Source organism: Mytilus californianus, unplaced genomic scaffold (assembly GCF_021869535.1).
Source record: "Mytilus californianus isolate M0D057914Y unplaced genomic scaffold, xbMytCali1.0.p SCAF_90, whole genome shotgun sequence".
Lineage (NCBI taxonomy): Eukaryota > Metazoa > Mollusca > Bivalvia > Mytilida > Mytilidae > Mytilus > Mytilus californianus.
In genome coordinates this window covers 178432-202815 of record NW_026262746.1, presented here as the reverse complement: position 1 = coordinate 202815, position 24384 = coordinate 178432, and the positions used below count along the sequence as shown (strand labels likewise).

The following is a 24384-nucleotide window of genomic DNA, read 5'->3' as shown; positions in this document are numbered from 1 at the left end:
CAACCCTGAATTGATATCTGGATTTCCTTCATAGAAATAATGCCCATTTTTTCTTTGATTTCTAGAAGAATTGCTTCATCATACTTAAAATAAAGAGCTGCGCCATGAGCACATGATACGCCTGTTGTCCTTTAACTGGTCTTTATGCCTTTAACTAATTTTTATGATTAACTAGAAATACTACTCAAAATAGCCCCCCCCCCCCACCCCCCCCCCAAAAAAAAAAAAACACCAAAAAAAACATGCACACAGAGGCACAAATCATGAATAATTTTTAAGAATAAAATTCCATAACGAGAAAAAGTAAAATCTTAAATATATAAAAATTGTATGGGAGCTTATGTTACATTTCACCAAAATTTCATGAAAATTTGTTAATGCATTTTTGAGTCATTGTCCAAAAACTGGAAAAAAAAACACCTTTTTTTTAATAAAGTCCCAATACTCAAAAGCGAGAAATCAAAAATTAAAAAAAAAAATGGAAAGGAAACTTTTGTCAATAAATATAAACAATTCACCAAAGTTTCATGAAAATTGGTGAAAGCGTTTTTGAGTAATTGACTGAATGATTCACCAGCGATGTTTCTTAGCTTATTTCGACAAAATTGATCCAAACTGGGTGCTAAACGTGACTTTTATTTCACTATTGCACTTTCATTATTGATTGAAAATAAATAATTATATTTAAATTATTTTTATATCTCGCAGCTAATGCCCCATTAACATGATTAAAGGCAGGCGTATAATGACTGCAGGCTTTATTTTTTATCATTTATAAATCATTGTGTGCATTAAATATTATTGTGTTTTTTTAAAAAGGAGGGAAAATAAACTGCTTCGCTGAGCGCAGCTGGATACGCCCGCAGAGGTCCAACCCTGAAAAGTTGGGGCAAAAATGGACACAATATTCAAGCTTGATACAGGTCTGAATTTGGATTGTAATTTAATATTTGACATATTATAGCATGTATAGGTTTCTGAATAAATGTAGTCAAAGAACTTGAAATTGGTTATATGAATTGAATTTATATTCAATTGAAGATTTCATGCTGTTGTGCAATACACTATGCTGTTGCGCAATACTTAGTAAATCAGTTGTCAGACTATAAACCAAAAAAATTTATAAAATTCTAAATGGAGCTTACATCAATAGATATAAACAATTCACCAAAGTTTCATAAGAATTGCTGAAAGCATTTTTGAGTTACATGCATCTGGTTATTATTTGAAAACTGGAAAATCCCCTCTTTTTTAATGAATAAAACATCATAACTCGGAAATGTAAAATCTCAAATTTATAAAACTCTAAAGGGAGTTTACATCAATAGATATAAACAATTCATCAAAGTTTCATGAACACTGCTGAAAGTATTTTTGAGTTATTGTCCGAAAACTGGAAAATCACCCTTTTTTTATGAATAAAACCCAGTAACTTGGAATCGTAAAATCTAAAATTTATAAAAATCAAAAGGGAGCTCATGTCAATAGATATAAACAATTAATCAAAATTTTATGCAAATTGGTTAAAGCGTTTTTGAGTTAATGTCCAACATGTTGACTACGGACGGACAGACGGACAACGGTATACCATAATACGTCCCGTAAACGGGCATATAAAAATGTGAGGATAATTATAATTGCGATACTCATTGGATTAATCGCAATTCTTCTGAATTTATAGTACAATAAATTACTGCCTGGTCAATGTCTGTTGTAACTGTATATAACGTGAGCCGAGGGTACCCAAATTGCACCTATTTTGCAGTTTTTTCACATACATTTATTTAAGATCCAGACAAAAGTTTCCATTCTGTGTTTATTTTGTAGATGTATCCTTATTTACTATTTAATTCCACCAATTTAATTTTGAATCCATATTGAATCATAGAAAAATGTGTTTAAACCGTCCTCCAAACAATCCATGATTCTGTAATGAGGAGTACCCAAATTGCATTCATACTTTAATTCCTATCCTTGAAAATCAAATAACAGATGTTTCGTTTTATTTCTTAAAATATTTAGAACAATTTGACATTAGTCCATGCTTGCTATTCAATTTTTAAGAAATTATGACGTAACATATTCTATTTTCTCATTTTTAAAAGATGACTTTTTGTGGACGTCACATGCTGACGTTTCCGTAGATTTTACTTTTACTTCATCTGTTACTGTAAATGTTTTATTAATATTTAAATATATTTACCTACATGTATTAGAAAAACGTGCATAATGTCAAATAATTTTAAAAAATACAAATTGTTTAGTGCCTTAGAAAACTTAAGATTTTCCATGCTATTTTTGCTAAATAGGTGCAATTTGGGTACTGTGACGTAAGACATTATCAGCATGCAAGCAGTGATCTTTTTTCATTTTAATACTGATGATAACCATATCTAAAAAGAATATGTCTGTCAACGTGGGCAGTCGTGATATTAATAAGTCTATTATTATTGTGTCATGAGAGGCTCCTTAATTTTTTGCTGCCGATTCCTTCCTTAGGATGACAGTCAAAGGAAGTGTCACAGTAAATCATTAACAAAGCCTTTCAAGAAAAATGATATCATTTGGACTATCATGTTCAAAATGGATCTACATGTATTTTATAACCAACAAGTATATAAACTTGCAATTGGTCATATTGCTGACTCGGTTATGGATCTTAAAAATACTGGTTCAAAAATAATTTATTCAAGGGGCGGGCATTTTCCAGAGAAAGACGCATGGTCCACGATAAGTCCAAATAATAGGCTGTTTTTAATGTTTCCGATAATGGGGGGTGGTGTTAACGCTGTAAACTCCCAAGTAGGGATCTATAAAATTCAAAGTTGATATATACCGTCAGCACTCGGCAGAAAATATTATACTATGGACTTCACATTTGAATTGGTTTGGTTGGTCGGTTGGTTGGTTGGGGGGGGGGGGGTTACACCATATGTGACCGATCTCAAAATTACGTGTTATGGGATCCTTTGAGCAACTTTTTGTGCCCTAAGCTTCAAATTAAGGGCTCCATGATTTGTAGGTAGGGATCCAGCCGGAGGACTGGCAGAAGGTAAATTAGAAATGAATTTCAGGGTAAATGTTGAGAATGGGCTCTTGGTATAATGCAAGGAACTTGTTTCATTCGATATTCTGTTCATTTACTGACGGGACTCGATAAATTATTCAAATTTCAGATATTTTTTGCAGTCTAGTTTCGTTTTGACCACGTGTATAACATGCTTGCCAACACTGACCTCGTTTTAACTAATACTGTGCCGTTTTTCGCCTTCTGAAGCGAATGATTAACAAAACAAGCAACGCATGTTTCATAAATTTTACATATTTGGTGGCTTACACTTACTTTTCTGGCTAGATTTTTACGTAGAAGTGAAAATAATTTCCGCTGCAAGGTGCTTTCCATTCTGCAAACTACAAACATCTGTTCGACGGCGATTGTCTACTGATTGGTTGATCCGCAAAAGGAGGGGGTGTCCACAAGCCGACAATATCGGCACAACAAAACAGCTATTGCAACCGTTTACCATAATAATTAAAGCACAAACATACAATATTCGTGTTTCAGTAAACAAATTTCACCATATGGATACTTGTTTTTAATTAACAGGCATGTATGTACTTTGAGTTCATACAGTTTTATCGATAGACGCAGCTTGGGTACTATCCGCCATTAACAAATATATGAATACATAATGAGGTACTTGCGGGGTTATCTGCCCCTGACCAAATCTAATCGAAATTGCCTTAACATCACTGCGGAATAAGAACATCAGTTATTCGACCTGTTAGTCAAATGCGGTTTGCTAAAATATATTTTTCACTGTTTTGGTCTTTTGGAAAATTCGTCTAAACAACAGCCCAACAATGTTAGATCTGTAAATTTGCGGAAGCAAAATTTTTGTTCTTCCCTGGCTGGGATTCGAACTCATGCTACTGAGATATCGTGGCACCTAATCGCCTTGCACTATGCCCGACGCGATAAACCACTCGACCACCTAGGCTCTATAATAATAAAGCTTTCGGTGGCCGGGTGTTACCTTTCCTCGTCAGTTTTTATCTAGCGTCGTAACACAGTACATGATATATAATGCATGAATATGGAATTGTTAAAGATTAGCTGAAATATCTATTGTAAAGGATCCTACAAATTAATGTTAGATGTAGTCACAAAAATAATTTTTTATTAGTACGTCTGAACCAGTGAAGACTCTACAACAGATTTTATTCATCGGATCACCGGCAGTGATGGTGATACAAGGCTGAAAATACATTCTGTATATATAATTCGTCTCAATAACAGCCCAACAATGTTATTCTGTAAATTTGCAGAATATATATTCTTGGACTATTGTACTAATTAGGTATAATATTCTGAGATACATTATCTTCACTTTTTCAAAACCGTATCACATTGAACAAGAACCAGTAAAACTTATTTTATTACAAAACAAATGTTTAATAATTACGTAGGGGAAAATAAAGATTGAAGGATAAAAGAATATTTAATGAAAAGTTTTAAAAACCATGACTTATAGATAAAAGAACGTCATCTTCTAGTTTTCGTTTTTATTTCTAAAGGGGAGCAACCACTGATACACACCGGGAAAGTTTCACGTGTTTCGTATTCAAATTATTAAAATCTCAACTCGACTGAACACAGTATGACCACATCTTAACGTTACTTTGTATTTATGGTCTGATTTCGTCTGTAACCGTCTTAACAGATCTTAATCGCTCGCTAAAACACTCCGTCTTGTTTATTTTGACATGCTTGAACGGACAGAATTACCTGGTGGGTCGATCAATCGGAACAGCGTCTGCAAGTCTAAAAATATTTCTCGATGTAAATTCAGTCGATTAAAACTTGATCAGACCAAAATTACCGTTTCAGAGTAAAATCTTGCTACTAGTGAAAAACAATAATAATGATTCATATCATTCCAAATAGGGAATTATTGTCAAATATAGTAATACATTTATTTGACATAAGGTTCGTGTACCAAGTCAGGAATAAAACAGTTGTTTTCCTTTCGTTTGATGTGTAAGAGCTTTTGGTTTTGCCAATTTTTAAAGGACTTTCCGTTTTGAATTTTCCTTGGAACTCGATTCATTTGTTGCTTTACTGTTTACATTATCAAAATAATTTACATCTTTTGAAATCAGGAATCATTGAATTCTTATTGTATTGAATGTAAATAAGTATTTTGTTACATATTATATCAAAAAAGGCAGATGTGGTATAATTGCAAATGAGACAGCTCTCCTCCAGAGCCAGTAAATATCTATTAACATGTATTAATTATGTCACAGATGAAACATTTCGATTGTTTTACAGGCCCTGGGATCGATTCTACGACCTTTAGCAATCGGGTAGAACACAGTTCAACGAATCTACTGAGAAGGTATACGTTTGCGCAAGGCAATAGTGCAAATATATTGGTTTTATTTATTTTTATCGATATACTATTAAAGAAGATATCGGAGGAACATTCAAACGCAAAAGTCGAAAATAAACCGACAACGACATGGCTAAAAAAGAAAAAAGACAAATGATTTCCGACGATTTCAACTTCACCAATTGGACTTCTTGGTTTAATCGCTTCTTTTTGAGTACCAATTAGTTAGAGAGTGTACTAGTGAACTAATATGATATGTACAGAGTCAGTAAATTTCCTATTTAGTGAGATCAAAGCTCGAATCCCGATATGAAATTTAACCATCCCGTATATATCGTATTAGGTCACCAGAACACCGTGTAACGAACTGATTTTTTTGTGTTAATCGTCTATAATTTTATTTGAAATGTACAGTTGTCAGAGAAACATAAAGTAGATGTACCTTATCTCTACCTCGTTACCGTTAGTAGATAGCATTTCAGTGAGAACGTTATTACTTGTTGGTAAACAATTATTACACAAAATACAGTTTAGATAATATATAATATGATAACAGATTTAAAAGAAAGCATTATGATATGATATTATTAATTTTAGTTTAAGAAGATAAATCATTTTTTCTGCAACCAAATTGTAGAGGTTTTCGTATTTGCTTCCTTTATTCATCAATATTTCCGTAATGTTGGGGAAGTTCATTTTAAGAATTTCAAACACATTAATTTGTTTTGTTTTCTGCTCGGATATATAAGATACTTTATATATAGTACAAAACACACTGGGAAATGGTCATGAACCATGGACTACTAGGGAAGTGAAATATTGATGTTTTTGTGCACTGTCCGAAATTAATTTTAGGTATTCGTTGTTATTCTGTGGTAAACATGTCGAAATGTACTATTATATTATTTATTAATGTATGTCACTGTCCTGAGTGTTCTTGTATTTATTTGTACTGTATTCCTGTCATGTAATGTTGTCATTTAAGCGGTATATTGAATTAGGTATTGACAATTCACTTGGAAACTCAACATATACCCTCATGACACTTACCAAAGAGGAAATCCTGGATAATGATAGGTCTGTTCTATGTTCCTTTGGAATTTCAACCAAAGATGAAGAAATGGATTTTCCATAACTGTATTGGATACCTAAACTACATAAGTGTCCTTACAAACAACTGTATATTGCTGGGTCTTCCAAGTGCTCCACGAAACCTCTTTCTAAATTATTAACATCTATTTCATCAGCAATCAAAGCCGGGCTCAAAAGTTATTGTGAAACTGCCTATTCTAGAGGTGGCGTGAATCAGATGTGGATACTAAAAAATTCCAAAGATCTTTTAAAGTACATACAATCTAAGACTCTCTCATCTTGCAATAGTATTTAAACATTTGACTTTACTACACTTTACACTAGTATTCCCCATTCCAAACTAAAAGACAAATTGAAAGAGTTGGTATTACTTTGTTTCATTAAACAGAATGGCGAACGTAGATACAAGTATCTTCTCCTGGGGAGGGATACATCCTACTTTGTAAAGAATCACTCTGATTCAAACAAAAAGTTCTCTGAAACTGACATTATTAAGATGCTTGATTTCTTGATTGACAACATATTTGTTACGTTTGGAGGACGTGTTTTTCAACAGACTGTCGGAATTCCAATGGGAACCAATTTGTGCTCATCCTTGCCGTCTTGTTTCTTTATTATTATGAGGCTGACTTCATTCAGGAACTTCTTAGGAAGAAAGATAAGAAGTTAGCAACATATTTTAACTTTACGTTCCGCTATATAGATGATGTTTTCTCACTAAATAATACAAAATTTGGTGACTATGTTGAACGAATCTATCCCATCGAACTAGAGATAAAGGATACTACAAATACAGTTCAGTCTGCCTCATATCTTGACTTACATCTAGAAATTGACAATGAGGGTCGGTTGAAAACAAAACTTTACGACAAAAGAGATGATTTCAGCTTCCCAATTGTGAACTTTCCATTTCTATGTAGCAACATTCCAGCAGCGCCTGCATACGGAGTATATATCTCCCAATTGATACGATATTCCCGGGCTTGTATTTCCGATCATGATTTCCTTGATAGAGGATTGCTGCTCACAAAGAAGCTATTAAACCAAGAGGTCCAAATGGTGAAGTTGAAATCATCCCTTCGTAAATTGTACGGACCCAATCACGAGTTGGTTGACCGTTATGGAATAAACGTTTTACAGATGATATCGGATATGTTCCTTATGTCGTAACTACAATACCCTTTCCTTTTCACGAATGTGACCTACCGAATAAGACTATTTACCGGATTTGTAATAACATAAGCAACACGACGGGTGCCACATGTGGAGCAGGATCTGCTTATCCTTCCGGAGCACCTGAGATCACCCTCATTGTTTGGTGGGGTTCGTGTTCCTTAGTCTTCAGTATTCTATGTTGTGTCATCTGTTCTATTATTTGTCTGTTTGTCTTTTTATTTTTGGCCATGGCGTTGTCAGTTTGTGTTTAATCTATGAGTTTGACTGTCCCTCTGGTATCTTTCGTCCCTCTTTTAACAATGCCATAAAGCGCGAGGTTTGGTTATTCACAAAACCAAGTTCAACCCACCATTTTTTCTTAAAATGTCCTTTACCAAGTCAGGAATATGGCAGTTGTTATCTAATAGTTCGTTTTATGTATGTTGTATGGTGCATTGTCGTTTGTTTTTGTTGCACTTCTGTGTTTCTGTTGTTTCGTTGTTTTCCTCTTATAGTTGATGTGTTTCCCTCGGTTTTAGTTTGTAACCCGGATTTGTTTTCTCTCAATCGATTTATGACTTTTGAACAGTGGTATACTACTGTTGCATTTATATGGGTCAATTAACAGGTCTGGTGGTCAGCCAGGTGTGTAATATTTCTTCCATGGGCTGACAATTATGTTTCATATTTTGTCAAAGGTTCATGTTAACCTTTTTTACAGGTAAATTTTGGAGGAAATTTTTTTTTAAGTGATTAGGTTAAAGGTTATATGAAAAAAAAGCCAAATCCCATATGAGTAAGTTAAATATAAAATAGTATGCTGTTGTATGTTGTACAGTGTATCAACATAAATAAATAAATCACATGACAAATGATAAAATTGGAAGTCAAGTTTAGATAAATTTTTCATTGTTTTATTTATAGTTTATTTCAACACTGATTTAGAATAATACATTACTGTTTGACAAACTCGCATATCTGTTTTGAGGTCTTTTTTCTTTGATAAACAAAGAATGTATGTTCAAAATTTGTTTTTCTTAATTTTTCTTGAATAATAATCATGATAATACATCATACATATAAATAAAATTGATATTAAAAAAAATTAAAATGAAATTATTAGTGTTATGAAAACAGACTTAAACTACTTGCTTCTTGGTGCCTATATATATTAAAATTTGATCGTCATTCGTTTAATAATTAACAAAAACTGAACAATTTCCTACAATGAACTTTAAAAAAAAAATATTTGAAGTATTGCCACTTTTATAGTTAACATGTTCAAACAATTGTAAACCAATAAACTGTGACTTTTTTTCAATACAAAACTGTTTTTAATGAGATCATGTATCCTTTATATACACTGAAAACAGATCTATGGAGTTTATAGCAAATGTCTAGTCAAATTAAAAGAATCATACTATGCATGTGATACATGAGAGTCACTGCTTTATTATAAGATATAAAAATAAAGTATAACAATTAACAGAAAATACCAGTAAAGTTAATAGGTGATAATGACTAAAATACAAAGCTTACCAATAATATTATTACTAATTTATGTGTCCATTGTTTAAAATATATTTTCATAGATTTTACATGTAGTTTTATGTTTTAATCCCTGTTGTATTGTATTGCCCTTAATGAATACGTGATAATTTTTCCCTTGTTTATTCATCTATTCCCCTAATCACAACCTAAATGCCAAGCATGTCAGACCAACATAAAATGCTGAGCATTTATTAGACTTAGTCCCAGTGTGTACTATCCGAAGTATAATTGTTAGAAAATCGTTAATATTGTAATAATTTGTATCGTTTATCTTGTATTCATACACATTGATATTATATGATGTACTATTTTAAGTTTATATAGTATTGGTTTTATTTGTTTCTAAAAAAAAAAATTTAATGCATTTTTCCTTTTTGCATGTCAAAAAGTAATGTTCATAATCTTCCATGATATTACATACTGGATCTGTAGTTATTTCCACGAAAACGTAATTGTTTGTTTGGATGGTAAAATGAAATGTAGAAATTTCTATCTTTACATTTTCAATGTATTATCTTGGATATAGTTAAAGCTTTCAATTTTTAGTTTATCGACAACTTCAAAAGATTTCGAGATTTTTATGAATATTTTTGAATTCCGCCTTTAGCGATGTATTTCACTCACCTTTTTTGGACTGTCGCGGTGGGTTGTTTAATATTGCTGAAATAAAAAGAAAATGTAATTGTGCATTTGAAGACAGTACTCATATTTTCTGCTCTTCTACGTTCTCGCACACAACATTGTTATTGCAGTATTGCATACATTTTACCGATGATTTTTTTTAAATGAAATGAAATAATGTTTGTATAATTCGATATTAGGCTGGTCGTTTATATAATTTTCATCACTATTTCAAATCCCATTTTATCAAATGTTGCATTCACTAGGTAACCCTAATTAAATTAAACAATATATATTACCTTATTAACACAGTCATGCTATGTTTAAACATATTGTATTGTCCATAAAAACTTTGACAATAGGATCAGACACAAGTTTTGCAACTTAGAACGTCTTCTCCATTACAAAATAAAAAACATATAAATGACAACACATACAATAGTAATATGGAGACATGAAATGAACAAGAATTTAAACGACATGGCTCATCGATTTCTAAAAGTCGAGTTGACCGTAAATTTATTTATGATAGACCAAGTAGGCTGTTTTAATCTGGGAATAAATATTCACTGTTAAGTTAAGGATTTATTTTTTAGCAATTAAATTAAATTGTTTTTGTCAACTAATATGATATTATATATAAAATCAAATGGATGATCCATGTGTTTGGATAAATTGAACAATTTCATTCGAAGTCAAAACAAAAAGTAATTACACTATAAATGTTTATATAATTAGCCATAATGTCTTTACGCTATGGAAATCGATTGGTCTCTTTAATATAATTCTGTACTTTTGTTAAAATTAACGTGTTTATGTCCATATTATACATGCTATTACCGTACATTAAAGTCTCAAAATCAGTAGGAATATTTTCTTTCCTAAGTTCAAAAAATAAGGTATTCCTTTGAGCTGTATATTTTTTACACGAGAGGAAATAATGTTGAGTATTTTCATATAAGGAAACGACAATTTAACTTCAAGGAGGGGGTTATGGTTTTTTCCTAAAAAATATTCTGATCTCCAACTTGATGAAAAAAAATATTCTGGTCATACAGAAGACAAAAAAAATATATTCTGAATCCTTATAGTGTTAAATTTAGAAAAAACATAATTTGATTGATAGAGTCGAAAAACTAAATAAAAATGTTCCCCCTTGAAGTTAATTGGTTGCTCCCTAAATAACCACATTGACACATTGCGTTGGATTTAATATTTGCATGATACAGATCCATGTTACGGGCACTGCATTTATTTCTTAATCTTGCGTGCAAAACATTTAAATATCTATCGCCAAGTGTGAAATATGTAGGGGGTGATTTGTTTTTATAATATTTCTGTTTAATTTTTAATTTAAACATATTTAAAGAGAGTTCGTTTATAATACTCATATCGAGTGAATTCCACAATTTGATACTAGATGGAATAAATTATTCTTGATAAAGGGACAATCTGCGGGGGGTTTGGTATATATTGTGACTACTTCGTAGATTGTAATTGTTTGTTTCTGCAACGGTAGGAGGTATTAAATCTTATAAGTATTCTGGAGCGTCCTCATTCATAATTTTGTAAAACAGAGTTAATTTCTTAACTTCCCGTCTAATCTTTAACTTTTCCCATCCCGTTTCTAAATAAAGTAATTGAGTGCTAGTGTTAGACCAGTGACAAAACTTGCTGCTTCCAGTTGTAATTTTTCTTATCTTTCAGAATTCAATTATCCGCAATTATCCCAACCTTCAGAAGAATATTCAAGAACGGGCCTAATAAAAGTTAAATATATTTTTTTCTAAATATTCCCTTTTTAGTCGGCATTTCAAACGTCTTAGAACATTTATTTGTTTTGATACCTGTTATAGATAATGCATATTTTAAGGTCTTTCTTTTGGTATAACACACCGAGGGGTGTCAGGATTGATCAAATGAAAGACCGACCGGAGGGAGGTCTTTCTTTGGGCAATCCAGACACTCCTGAGGTGTGTTATACCACAAGAAAAACCTTAAAATATGCATTATCCGCCTTATATACCGTAAAAAAGTATTATTTTCTGCAACGATTTGCAAGATTTCCATCATATTTTACCGACCAAAGTGGGATATTCTTTTCTGCTCCGTACTGGTTTTAATACGTCCTACGGGTCATTTGAAACGTGAAATAAAACTCAGTAATTGATCTAGAGATAAGCTTTAGCATTCATTATCCAGTTACAAAAGAAATATCACTGAACGCATGAAGCAAGACACACATGGATTGTTACGGTGTATGAAAAATACAAGTCACTGTGTAAGTAATTTATTTTGAACTTATTTTAAGAAAGGGGATGCTATGTTTTTTCTATTTTTTCGTGACATTTTCATCGCGGAAAAGCAGAATATTTTTCAACAGTTTTTAACGAGCTGTTCAGAATTATTGTTTTCACTTTTGAATGACATTTTTTTAAACAGAGAACTAAGTCAGAATTAAATATCATACTCCCTCCCAAACCCTATCATAAAGCACGTGGCTGTTATTCTATAGAAATTAAAATATTTGGTTATTTGATCATTTGATAGAGTAAAAGGTATAGGTACCTTTAGATGTAATAAATTTAGAATTGACACGAATAGAGCACGAAATACTGATACATGTACATATAACACGAAAAACGAATATCCATAGGTCAATGTATGATTTCCAATACAGTGTGACTCAATACGATTTTCAAAATCCAACACATGAATTTGTTAAATCTGGTTTGTTTTATTAGTGTTCACCGCAATAATATGTTTTTATACTGGTAACAGTCCAAAGTTATGTCTCTATGAGATGAAACATAGAGATCATATCTGGGAACCAGTACGTAAACAAATCAAATTATCTATGAATATTATATATGTCCCTAAAAGAGACGATGTTTGAGAAACAGCTGTATTTAAAAGTGCAACTTATACTAACATTTATTCAAATAGAAAATTCTCTAAAAACACCTTTTCTCACAACAATACTTATATATTCAGAATTATAGCCTTAATGTAATCACTGCATATAAGCTTCCTTTTAAAGTACATTGTATACCCCCATCCCTGTTTCAATTTTTAATAAAGATTGAAATCAAGACTTTAATTATTGCCAGCTTATCCTATGTGCATGTTTACTGACATGAAATGTCTAAAACCTTTTTGAAACTATTCTGTTAACAAATTGAAAGCATTTCAGAATACTATAAATGTAATGTTTAGAGTTAATATCCATTCTTTGTCACACATAGTCACCGATCTTTCTGAAATTCGGCTGAGATGTAGATCTTAATAGTTCAGTCAGAAAAATAATGCCAAACGATATATATACTGGTTGGTTACCATGGTAACAAGAGAGAAAGTTGGGATTTTTGAAAAAAATTACAATATTTGGTGTAGTATGGTGAACTTATGCGGCTACATTTATTAAAAAGAGACACATAAAACAATTAATTTCAGTTTTGTTTTTATCAAAAATCAAAAGAAGTTATGAGGAATCTACCTAAAAATGTGTGAAATTAAACTGAAACTATAAAACTGACTTTCATGATAAAACTCAATGTATCAATGTATATTTTGGAGTGTAAAAGAAATTCATTGGGATGAGATGATAATGTTGATCTCAGATTTAGATTGCCCGTTGTGTGAATTTGTGTCCTGTCATGATATCGATAATATTGTAATTTGTGGAAACTATTTACTTGAACTAAACAATAGGGAGTACAGTAGACAGCGAACAATAAACGTTAAGTAGCATCCAGTTTAGCAGTTCACAACAACAATCTTAGAACGTAAAACCACCGTTTGATGTAGCAGCATGTCCAACATGTCTTCACGACAAGAAGCATTGTACTTTCCATTGGCCAAGGTTAGTATAGCTCAAATTTACTATTTACATCATTTCTTTTCATCCCCACAAAAAATAACAAAATCTATATCTACATAATACTTCTTAACTTCGATATGTTCAAGATTACAAAATAACAACATTATTTCTGAGCTTGAAAGGACATCAATTTGATTTTTTTAGTTGAAAGGGAGGAGGAGCAGGAGGATTTTGAAAGGAATACCTTTGTCTGGTAAGAACTGAAAATAAATGACTTTGCACAAGACAGGATGACAATGAATATTCTGCAAAATAAAGTGCAGGATAGTTGAGGCCAAATAAAATATTTGTGTGGTTCCAGATCCCATACCTACCTTACTTTTTAGTCTTAATAATAGTCTGCCCTAAAGATTTTTTTGTCATTTTTCATTAAGCACTGTTAAATTGAGAATGTTGCTCCCAAAGACTCAATTTAAAATAAAAAACATAAAATAAAAAAAATCCCTACCTACCCTAACTTTTTGTATAGATGTAACTGGAATTAGACATACTATTGTATTTGGCCTGAGGATACATATGTGTAAATTAATTTTTTCATGGCAAAGAAAAATAAGCATGGGTAGCAACACTAACAGATAAAAATAACTGATCAGTTCGGAAAGAAAAAAAATTCAACCTGAAACCCACTCCCTCCTTCCACGAATAAAACAATAATACATAGCAACCGATGAAAATAAATGATCAATTCGGGAAAAAAATACACCTTACCACCTACCCAATCATGACCTAGGAATTTTTATACATGTAGTTGTAAATTTACTATAAAAGGGCACTTTCCAAGATATGTTTGTACACTGTCAAAATGTTTTAACTTGCTCTGGTTATAATAATTGATATACAACTAAGTGTACCCCCATCTTAATTGCTTTTAAATATATTTTATGCATAAAATATGTTTAATATGATCATGAAAACAGACTGGATTTCTTCATAATCAGCACTTTTATCCAGATTAGAAAAATTCTGTATTTGTTTCCTTCAGTTGATAAATCCATTATGATATACTATATTAGCAAAATTATTTATATATAAACATGTATGTACACAGTGTAACTTAATTTAGTGTAGGTTGTTTCAGTTTTCCTTCTTTTGTGCACATTTAGGAAACTTACTGAAACTTTTCAAAATTGTTCTAAATTTGTGTATAACCATGAAATTGTTTCCATAGCAAACGGTTAAAACTATAATAAAGTTATACATGTTATATATGAATATGTTTAAAATTTTGAATAATAACAAAAATTTCTACATACATGTATTGTACATTTTTTTATCTTTATCTGACTGCAGAATAAGATTTTGAAACAATTTTTTTTCAAAATTTTAGAAAAGTTAACTTTTTGAAAAATGAAATCTAAGCATTTTTTATCCATGGTAACAACATAAAAAGACATAATTCCCCATTTTTTCCCATCATTTATAAGATAAGACTATGGTATCCATCTAAAAAGGGGGAGGTATGTGATTTTGCTTGAAAATTGATATAAAAGTATCAGTTGTTAAATTATTTATTAAAATGCATATGTTTCATAAAACCGTAAAAGTATTTCTTTCTCCTATTTATTTTATATGAAAAATCAATGCATTTAAAAGTTGAATTATATGTGTTATGACCCAGGGGGTAGGCATATTTCTCTGTTTTTTGCCCCTGGTGCCTAAAATTTCCTAAATTATTCTGCTGTTTCTAGCAATATGGAATATTTAGTACATATTTAGGACAGAACACACTGTTTTGAAGTTTATAGAGGTATTTTTGTATTCCATAGGAATCTCCTCAAAAGAGGCGTGGTTTGAGATACAACTGAATTTAAAAAGTGCAACATATACTAACAATTTTTTCAAATAGAAAATTCTCTAAAAACACCTTTTCTCACAACAATACTTATTTATCAGAATTATAGCCTTAAAGAAATAACTGCATATACTCTAAGTTTCCTTTTTCAGTACATTTTATACCCCCACCCCTGTTTCTATTTTTTAAAGAATTTGATATCAAGACTTTAATTATTGCCAGCTTATCCTATGTGCCTTTCAGAAACTATTTTGTTAACAAATTGAAAGCATTTCAGAATACTGTAAATGTAATGTTTAGTAGCTAATCATTCCAACATTCAAGATTATATAAAGTATCCAATCCTGCCTCTGTCTCCAGTCCACATCTTACTGTATGCCTATTTGTCAATGAAAGTTAACAAATTTCTTTCTCAAATGGTCAGTGTCAAGTTATGTCTCTATGAGATGAAATATAGAGATCATATCTTGGGACCAGTACGTAAACAAATCAAATTATCTATGAATATTATATATGTCCCTAAAAGAGACGATGTTTGAGAAACAGCTGTATTTACAAAGTGCAATTTATACTAACATTTATTCAAATAGAAAATTCTCTAAAAACACCTTTTTCTCACAACAATACTTATTTATCAGAATTGTAGCTTTAAAGAAATCACTGCATATACTATAAGTGTCTTGTTACAGTACATTTTATACCCCCACCCCTGTTTCAATTTTTTAATGAATTTGAAATCAAAACTTTGATTAATGCCAGCTTATCCTATGTGCATGTTTTCTTACATGACGCGTCTAGAACCTTTTAGAAACTATTCTGTTAACAAATTGAAAGCATATCAGAATACAATAAATGTAATGTTTAGTAGCTGATCGTTCCAACATTCAAGATTATATTAAGTTTCCAATCCTGCTTCTTACTCCAGTCCACATCTTACTGTATGCCTATTTGTCAATGAAAGTTAAAACATTTCTGCCTCAAGTGGTCAGTTTAGAATTCTTGTCACAACAGTATCATCTCTTACCATATATCTAACATAATTTAGCTAATATATGAACTAGAAGTGTTAACCAAAGTCATATTTGCAAACGTTGTATGTATGAAGATACAAGTTTGGTGTATGAATTCACTAAAAGTTTTAAAGAAATGACTGCCAACATCAGATTTTTGCATAATTTTCAAGCACAGTTATTGTTTCCTTTACAAAAGACCTTTAAAATAATAAAATTATAGCATTTACAAGTTACATTATCTGTTTTATGACCCAGGGAGTAGGCATTTTCCTGTTTTTTGCCCCTGGGGCCTCAAATTTTCTAAATTATTCTGCTGTTTCTAGCAATATGGAATATTTAGGACATATTTAGGATAGAACACACTATTGTAAGTTTTATTGAGGTATTCTTGTATTTCTAGCTTGTATTTGTTTATGCCGCAGTCACAGAAAAGCACATTTATGTGTTACGACTTACTTTTCGGTTATCGACAGGACAAAAACACCCCACCAATAATATTCAGGAACGACATATTAGTTTCAATGACTGCTAAGAGTAAATATAAGCACTTCTAAACAATTTAAATTGCAAATATGCATATATTATGAATTTATTTTGCATTCAGGGCTTAAAGTAAACTATCCATACTGTAAACTGTGAATTTATGCTAAGTCATCATAGTTAAGGCCCAGGATTTTCTCAATCTTCATAAAATATTTATAAAACTTCATATTTGAGTTTATTTTATTACAATCTCTGATATGAACCAGATTTGGTAAAATTCTGTATTTATATGCCCCGAACTTGTTAGAGTTTAAACTAATACTAAAATGCTGTACCACCCCTACCTTCACTATGTGCCTAATTCAGAATTCAATTTCCACCGCAATTATATGTTTTTATACTACTTACAGTCCCAAGATATGTCTCTATGATATGAAACATAGAAATCATATCTGGCAACCAATACGTAAACAAATCAAATTATCTATGAATAGTATATATCTCCCCAAAAGAGGCGTGGTTTGAGAAACAGCTGTATTTACAAAGTGCAACTTATACTAACATTTATTCAAATAGAAAATTCTCTTAAAACACCTTTTCTCACAACAATACTTATTTATCAGAATTATAGCCTTAACGAAATCACTGCATACATTTTAAGTATCCTCCTACAGTACATTTTATACCTCCACTCCTGTTTCAATTTTTTTTTAAAGAATTTGAAATCAAGACTTTAATTATTGCCAGTTTATCCTATGTACATGTTTCCTGACTTGAAATGTCTAAAACCTTTTTGAAACTATTCTGTTAACAAATTGAAAGCATTTCAGAATACAAAAAATGTAATGTTAAGTAGTTAATCATTCCAACATTCAAGATTATATAAAGTATCCAATCCTGCCTCTGTCTGCAGTCCACATCTTACTGTATGCCTATTTGTAAATGAAAGTTTACATTTCTGCCTTAAATAGTCAGTTTGGAATTCTTGTCACAACAGTATCATCTTTAACCATATATCTAACATAATTTAGCTTATATATGAACTAGAAGTGTTTAGACAAAGCCATATTTGCAAACGTCGTCTGTATGAAGATACCAGTCTGGTGTATGAAATCACGAAAATTATTATAGAAATGACTGCTAACATCGTACTTACTTTGAAAAAAAATAAAGATATATGATGATCTAAGCAAAGTGGCAAAAACACGCATATAGAGTTACGTAAATGCAAAAGAATTATTATATTGATAGTCATTTACGACTATTTTATAGATTAAAGGATTATAGGTGGAACACAACACACGATTCATGATTGCAATGAACATGATTTAAAACAAGTTTATTCATTTTTTTTCTATAGATTGCATTCCGAAGTGCACATGCTTGGCTATGATTGTTGAATGTTCAGCGAACAATATAACATGATATGCAGGATTATATCATTCGAAAGCAAGAGAGAAAGATCAAATTAGAGCAAATCAATGCATATAAATGTCGACTGTGTCTTGTCTTTGACTGAATGTTTAAAGATGTTTTCTTCTGATGTTTCAGTCTCGTTGAAATCTCCTTTGGGAATTATTTTCGAAACATGTTATACAAGTGGAAAATATCAATGAATTTAACAATTATTATAATCAAACTTATTTATGTGAAAAAATGTGTACTTACAATTAGTAGTTTTTGAGTAATGAAATTTTCATTTTTATAAGCAATCAGGTCAGTTTCATCAGCCAAAATGTGGAGAAAATGGGTGAAGTGTACAAAGTAATAATTTTACCAAAATATGTACATTCCATATCAATTTTTTTCTGTTCAAAATTCTTAGATATGTATTTTTTCAATCAATCATTCATAACAAAGAAGTTGACATAATATGCTTTTTGTTCTAAACAAAAGAGAAAAATCCCAAAAAATTTTAATTAACAGCATGGTCAATTTGACGCTAAAAAGAAACGAAATTTTATAAAAATTTCTTATATCAACACCTACTTATAGCTTTTTAAAGTTCAATTTGTTCAGATTGGTCCACTTCATCTTGAGCGAAAATACGAAGAAAAGTTCAATTGTGAAACTGTGACTTTTTTTTATGATAATAGCCCCAAAATGGGTAAAAATTGAGGAAAAATTGGCATATGATTTTTTCGTCATCAATAACTTTCTTACAGTCATATAAACCCAAAAATCAGGTTAAGAAAAAAAGTTTAATTCTAGAAATTTTTGGTTTCTTAGAGGTGTACATCCTTAAACAATATAAATAATGGTTACAATTGTGACGTAATGAACTGCATTTGAACCTAGTCGTACTTCAATTTTCTGTTGAATCAAATGAACATCTAATTGGTCATCGATGTGTAGTACTTGACACTGGACATTAATTTTACGATCGAAACAATACAATCTATGTATTTCTTTCAATCATTTATTTTAGTTAAAGACTTGTAAATGTAACAATATAGTACAAATACTATTAATTTACTTAAAATGGATATGGTCTTAATCCATAGAATTCTTTGATAATTTGTCAAAATGTAGTTTTCATCATGCTTTTTTTCCAAAATATAATAAAATGTACGGGTCACCGGACATTTTTTCACGCTACAGGTTGGGCAAAATTGCTAGATTTTGTATAGATTATGCAAGGAAAAGCCAAGTTTGTGTGATATAAAGAAAACTACACTATATTCTAAGTTAAAATGTGAGAAGATAGCTCTTATAACATACTTTTAGATAAGAAAAAGAATAAAATGGGGTCACCGGATTTGTTTTCTTGCTATATATTAAAAAAGGTAAATTCACAACACTTTCTATTATAAAAATTACTTTTTCTGAGTTATCTACCCTACTATCTGAGCTATCTTCCCTTATATGGTAAAGTTGAAAAAAATTGATTAAACAGAAATATTGTGTTTGTAGAAAATACAGCCATAAATATAACAAAACACATAATTTTCTACAATAACACGAAGAGTCTTGCATATGAATTACACACTAATCTCAAATTATAGGTCAGAAGTACGGCCTTCAACACGGAGCTTTGGCTTACACCGAAAAGCAAGCTGTAAAGGGCCCCATCATGACTAGTATAAAACATTTCAAACAGGAAAACCAACAGTCTAGCCTATAAGAACAGTCATTTCGTTACGTTATTTCATAGCTTTTTGGTCAATTCCGAAAAATCAAATAAGCGTCTTACTGTTTTGAAAATGAGAAGCAAACATGGTTAAGGACTCTTTAGTGAACTTAGGACTTATACTATGCCACTACGGACTAGAAGGGGTGCAATTTCATGTACATTGTTTTCATATTATGGTTGAGGCTGATATTTAATACATGGATTCCAAATTTTATAGAAAACGAATCACAAATAAATGAGTAATTGAACAATGTTTAGGCACGTGCTCGTTTTTCTTTGATATCTAGATACTTAAGATTTTAAAATATAGATGTTGAATTAAAAAAAAGTTTTAAGAACAATTATAAATAATAAAGTGTTTTATGGTAAACATATCTAATGTCTGGTTATTTTCTTATGCAAATATTTTTTTTTAAGATAAAAGTGTTTTCAGTTATGTAATTGACATGTGTCTTACGGTTCACTGATTTTCGGCAAAATCAAAGAAAAACAGGCACGTGCCTAAACATTGTTCAATTATTTATTTATTTATTTGTGATTCTTCATCGATAAAATATGGAATTTATGTATTAAATATCAATCTCTACCATGATATGAAATTTGTTTACATGCTATAGCACCCCTTCTAGTCCTTAGTGGCATATTATAAGTCCGTAGTGCACAAAGGAGTCCTTAGCAGTGTTAAGACGCACTCGAAGTAACACTGGTGCTATAAAAAAACAAATCTGATACGCAACAGAAAAATAAACCGTACACTAGATTTATAGTTATGTACATTTTCTCTTTGTCAATCGTTTAAACTGTTTTATGTATTTCTATAATGTGATTTATTCTTTAATTACTTATTGCTAAAAAAAAACAAGATGGTAAAAAATGTCAGAGAAGTATCAAAATCGGTCTTTATAAGTACCTTATATAAACTGTTAACTAAATTTTTAGAATATGCTTGTGTTGCATTTATTTAAAAAAATAATAATGTTTTATTTGTAAATGTTATGATTTTACCCGCTTTATCCTTTTATATGATAAAACATGGAAATACATTTCATTTTACTTCCATGGATAAAACAGCCACAGCGTTGCATTGGTAATTTTTAAGATAGTTTATGACAATCCATTTCTGTTGACTGCTCGGATAATCCGTTTATTGAAATGTAAATAACTTTCAACAAGCATCTGTCATTTGTCAAAAATTAAAATAGATAAAGTAAATCAGATACTCAGAATATATTGTTCTGGACAAATTTTATATGGCTAAGAACAATTATTTTACATTGCAGACACAAATTTGTTGAAGAACGTTTTTGAGATATATTACTTATCATGATATCTTTACGGGCGGAATGAATAAATACAGGATTACTTTATGTCAGAAAGCGCGACTGCAAAGTTTTATGACATACACAGTTTCCGGTTACAACAATTAATCTTTTCTTACAAAACCAATCAAATGTTAAAAATTATATCCGGAAAAAAACAATGAACTGTAAGTTTACATACGTTATTCAATTAATTAGATATACAGTATTACATTATATGCCCGCAAAAGAATATCCTTCAAGCTTTGCCGAGTTTATTCATAAAGGGAGAGCAGCCCCTTATAAACACAGAGAAAGTGTCGCTCGTTTTATTTAAAATATTCAAAATCTTAACACGACTGAACACGATCTTACAAAAACTAAACAGAATTTATACCTTTGATCTGATTTGATCTGAACGTGGTCTGATCAAGTTTTAATCGAACGCTAGAACAATATGTCCTGTTTTTCTTGACATGAATGAACGAACTAAATACGATATATCGGAACAGCGTCTGAAATTCTGAAAAAAGTCTTAAGGTTTTCCCTAGCGGTAAATTCAGTCGATTAAGACTTGATCAGACCAAAATGACCACTTCATACTGAAATCTTGCTACTAGTGTTTCACATACAAGTTCCATGATTTTCAAAAATGGACTTGAACAGGGGTATCATCAGTAAGTACTCCATCAAGACAGATTGTTACGTTCAGTACACCATGAGGAAATATGAGACCAAAGAGATTGATATTTTGTGCAAAATCTTCGCAAGATTTGTTTGATGAAGCATTGCATCATATATTTGGTAACATTCCGAAATGTTTGAATCAGAGAGAAGATATAATGAAAGGAGGAAAAACTATGTACGAGCATAATAAAACATTGGAAATAGTTTTGCAAAGAGCAAGGGACTTTGGAGTTACATTTAATAAGCAAAAGTGTCAATATGGAGTCAACGAACTACAATTTTATAAATACAGATTTACAAAAGTTGGACTCAATCCAACAAACGACAAAGTGAAAGCTTTTAAAGATTGTAAAGCAACAGAATCAATGAAGCTGTCCGCAGTTTTCTTGGAATGATTGGCTATCTTTCAAAATTTATTCCACGGTTCACAGTTTTTACAACACCATTAAGAGAGTTAACGAAGATAGACGTTAAATTCAAATGTGGAAACAGGAAAATGACGCTTTCCGGAAACTTCAGGATAGTAAAACAGACAGAGGACAATGGCATTTTTAGATCCAAAGAGACCAATTATTGTACAAATGGAAGCTAGTTATCAAGAATTTGATCCGCAGGGTTATTTCAGCGAAAAGCTTAAGTATTTCAACCTGTACATGTGGTAAGTAGATCAATGACAGACACTGAGAAAAGATATAGCCAGACAGAGAAAGATGCCTTGGTAGTGAAGTGGGTGAAACAAGGTTTGGTATATTGGTGTAAGGAGCGCCAAATTTCAGATGATAACTTCACATAAAAACGCTTATTCCTATATTTAACAACAGTAAGGCAAGACTACCACCAATTATTGAAAAATGGGTAATGAACATGCACAATGTGGATTATGAATTCGAATACGACCCAGGAAAACATTAAAACAAAAAGTTATAAATTTCATGCGTCCGGAGCGCATTTCTAGATTTACCTTCATTAGGAACGTTCAAAGCCGTATACTTGATAGCCAAGGATGTATAAAAACCTAAACAGTTGAAGAGTTATATAACCAAAAAGGACCTAAAAAAGAGCAAAATCCATCTGTGGTCATCTTTGCCTGAGGAAGTTGGAAAAGACGAGCAAGATCCGTTGGATTATTTATCTAGACATCCATTACCAGAAAGCGAAAACAACGAGACAGAACAAAAGGTAAACAATTAATAGAATCGGAACATGCAATAGTATTGAACAAAATACGAGAAGAAACAACAAAAGATGCAAGATGTTAAGCAAAGATGGAGGAGACGACTGGAAAAAACACAAACCAAGACCAGAGATAGATACATACTAACTGGTAAGAAATGCATTGTACACATTGGACGTAGTATTATTTAGATTAAACCAAATTTTAATACCGGAATCGTAACAATGTAAAGTGGTAAAAGCAGCAAATAGTATGGGACTTCTAGGATAAACAAAGACAAAACAGATGTTAAGAGAAAAATACTGATGCCCTGCATTGAACAGTATGGTAGAAGATATAACAGGGCGATGTTATGAGTGCAAGGTAACGACAACAGAATACAGACAGGGACTAAGCAAACCAACTAAAATACCAGAAACCTCATGACATACTTATGAAGGACCACATCTAGATGGACACTATATTTTAGTGGTCATAGATAGACAAAAAAAAAACCCCAATTGTTTATCAAACAAAAACCACAACAACTCGAGCAACAATTGGAAAACTGAGTATCATTGTCTGTTTCCAATCTTTCCAGAAATTGGAAACAGACAATGATATTCAGTTTAAATGAATTTTCCAAATTTGCAGCTGAAATGGGCTTTGATCATTAGAAGATTACACCAGAACATCCTAGAGCAAATGGCGAGGCAGAGAACTTTATGAAGTTACTAAAGAAAACGGAACACATTCCTCATATGAATGGTAATCACAGTAACGATACCATTCACAATATGTTAATGGGATATAGATCAACACCACAACCAGCTACAGGTTTCACATTGTATGAAGCATTAATGAACTAAGAAGTGAGGACTAAATTATACCATGTTCGGAACAACGATGAAACTGAAAACATAGACAGGGAGATCACACAGAGAGACAGGGAATACAATCAACTTATTTTAAAACAAACATTTACAGAAAAGGAAGTACAGAGAACACTCGTTTAAAATCACTGACTGTGTCTTATTCAAGCAAGAGAAAAAGAAATAAATGGTCAACTGCATGTTAACTTGAACCGTTTATCGTATAAAAAATATCAGGATCAAGTATTGGAGCTCAGC

At 31.4% G+C, this 24384-nt stretch overlaps 1 long non-coding RNA gene across 1 annotated transcript in view; it reads right to left on the bottom strand.

Moving 5' to 3' along the window:
• Positions 1–9819: 9819 nt before the first annotated feature.
• Positions 9820–24384, bottom strand: part of LOC127717220 (uncharacterized) — a 92400-nt gene continuing 77835 nt past the window's right edge. The window contains exon 4 of the long non-coding RNA XR_007989147.1: positions 9820–9854. This is a non-coding gene — a long non-coding RNA (uncharacterized LOC127717220). The remainder of the gene's footprint in view (positions 9855–24384) is intronic.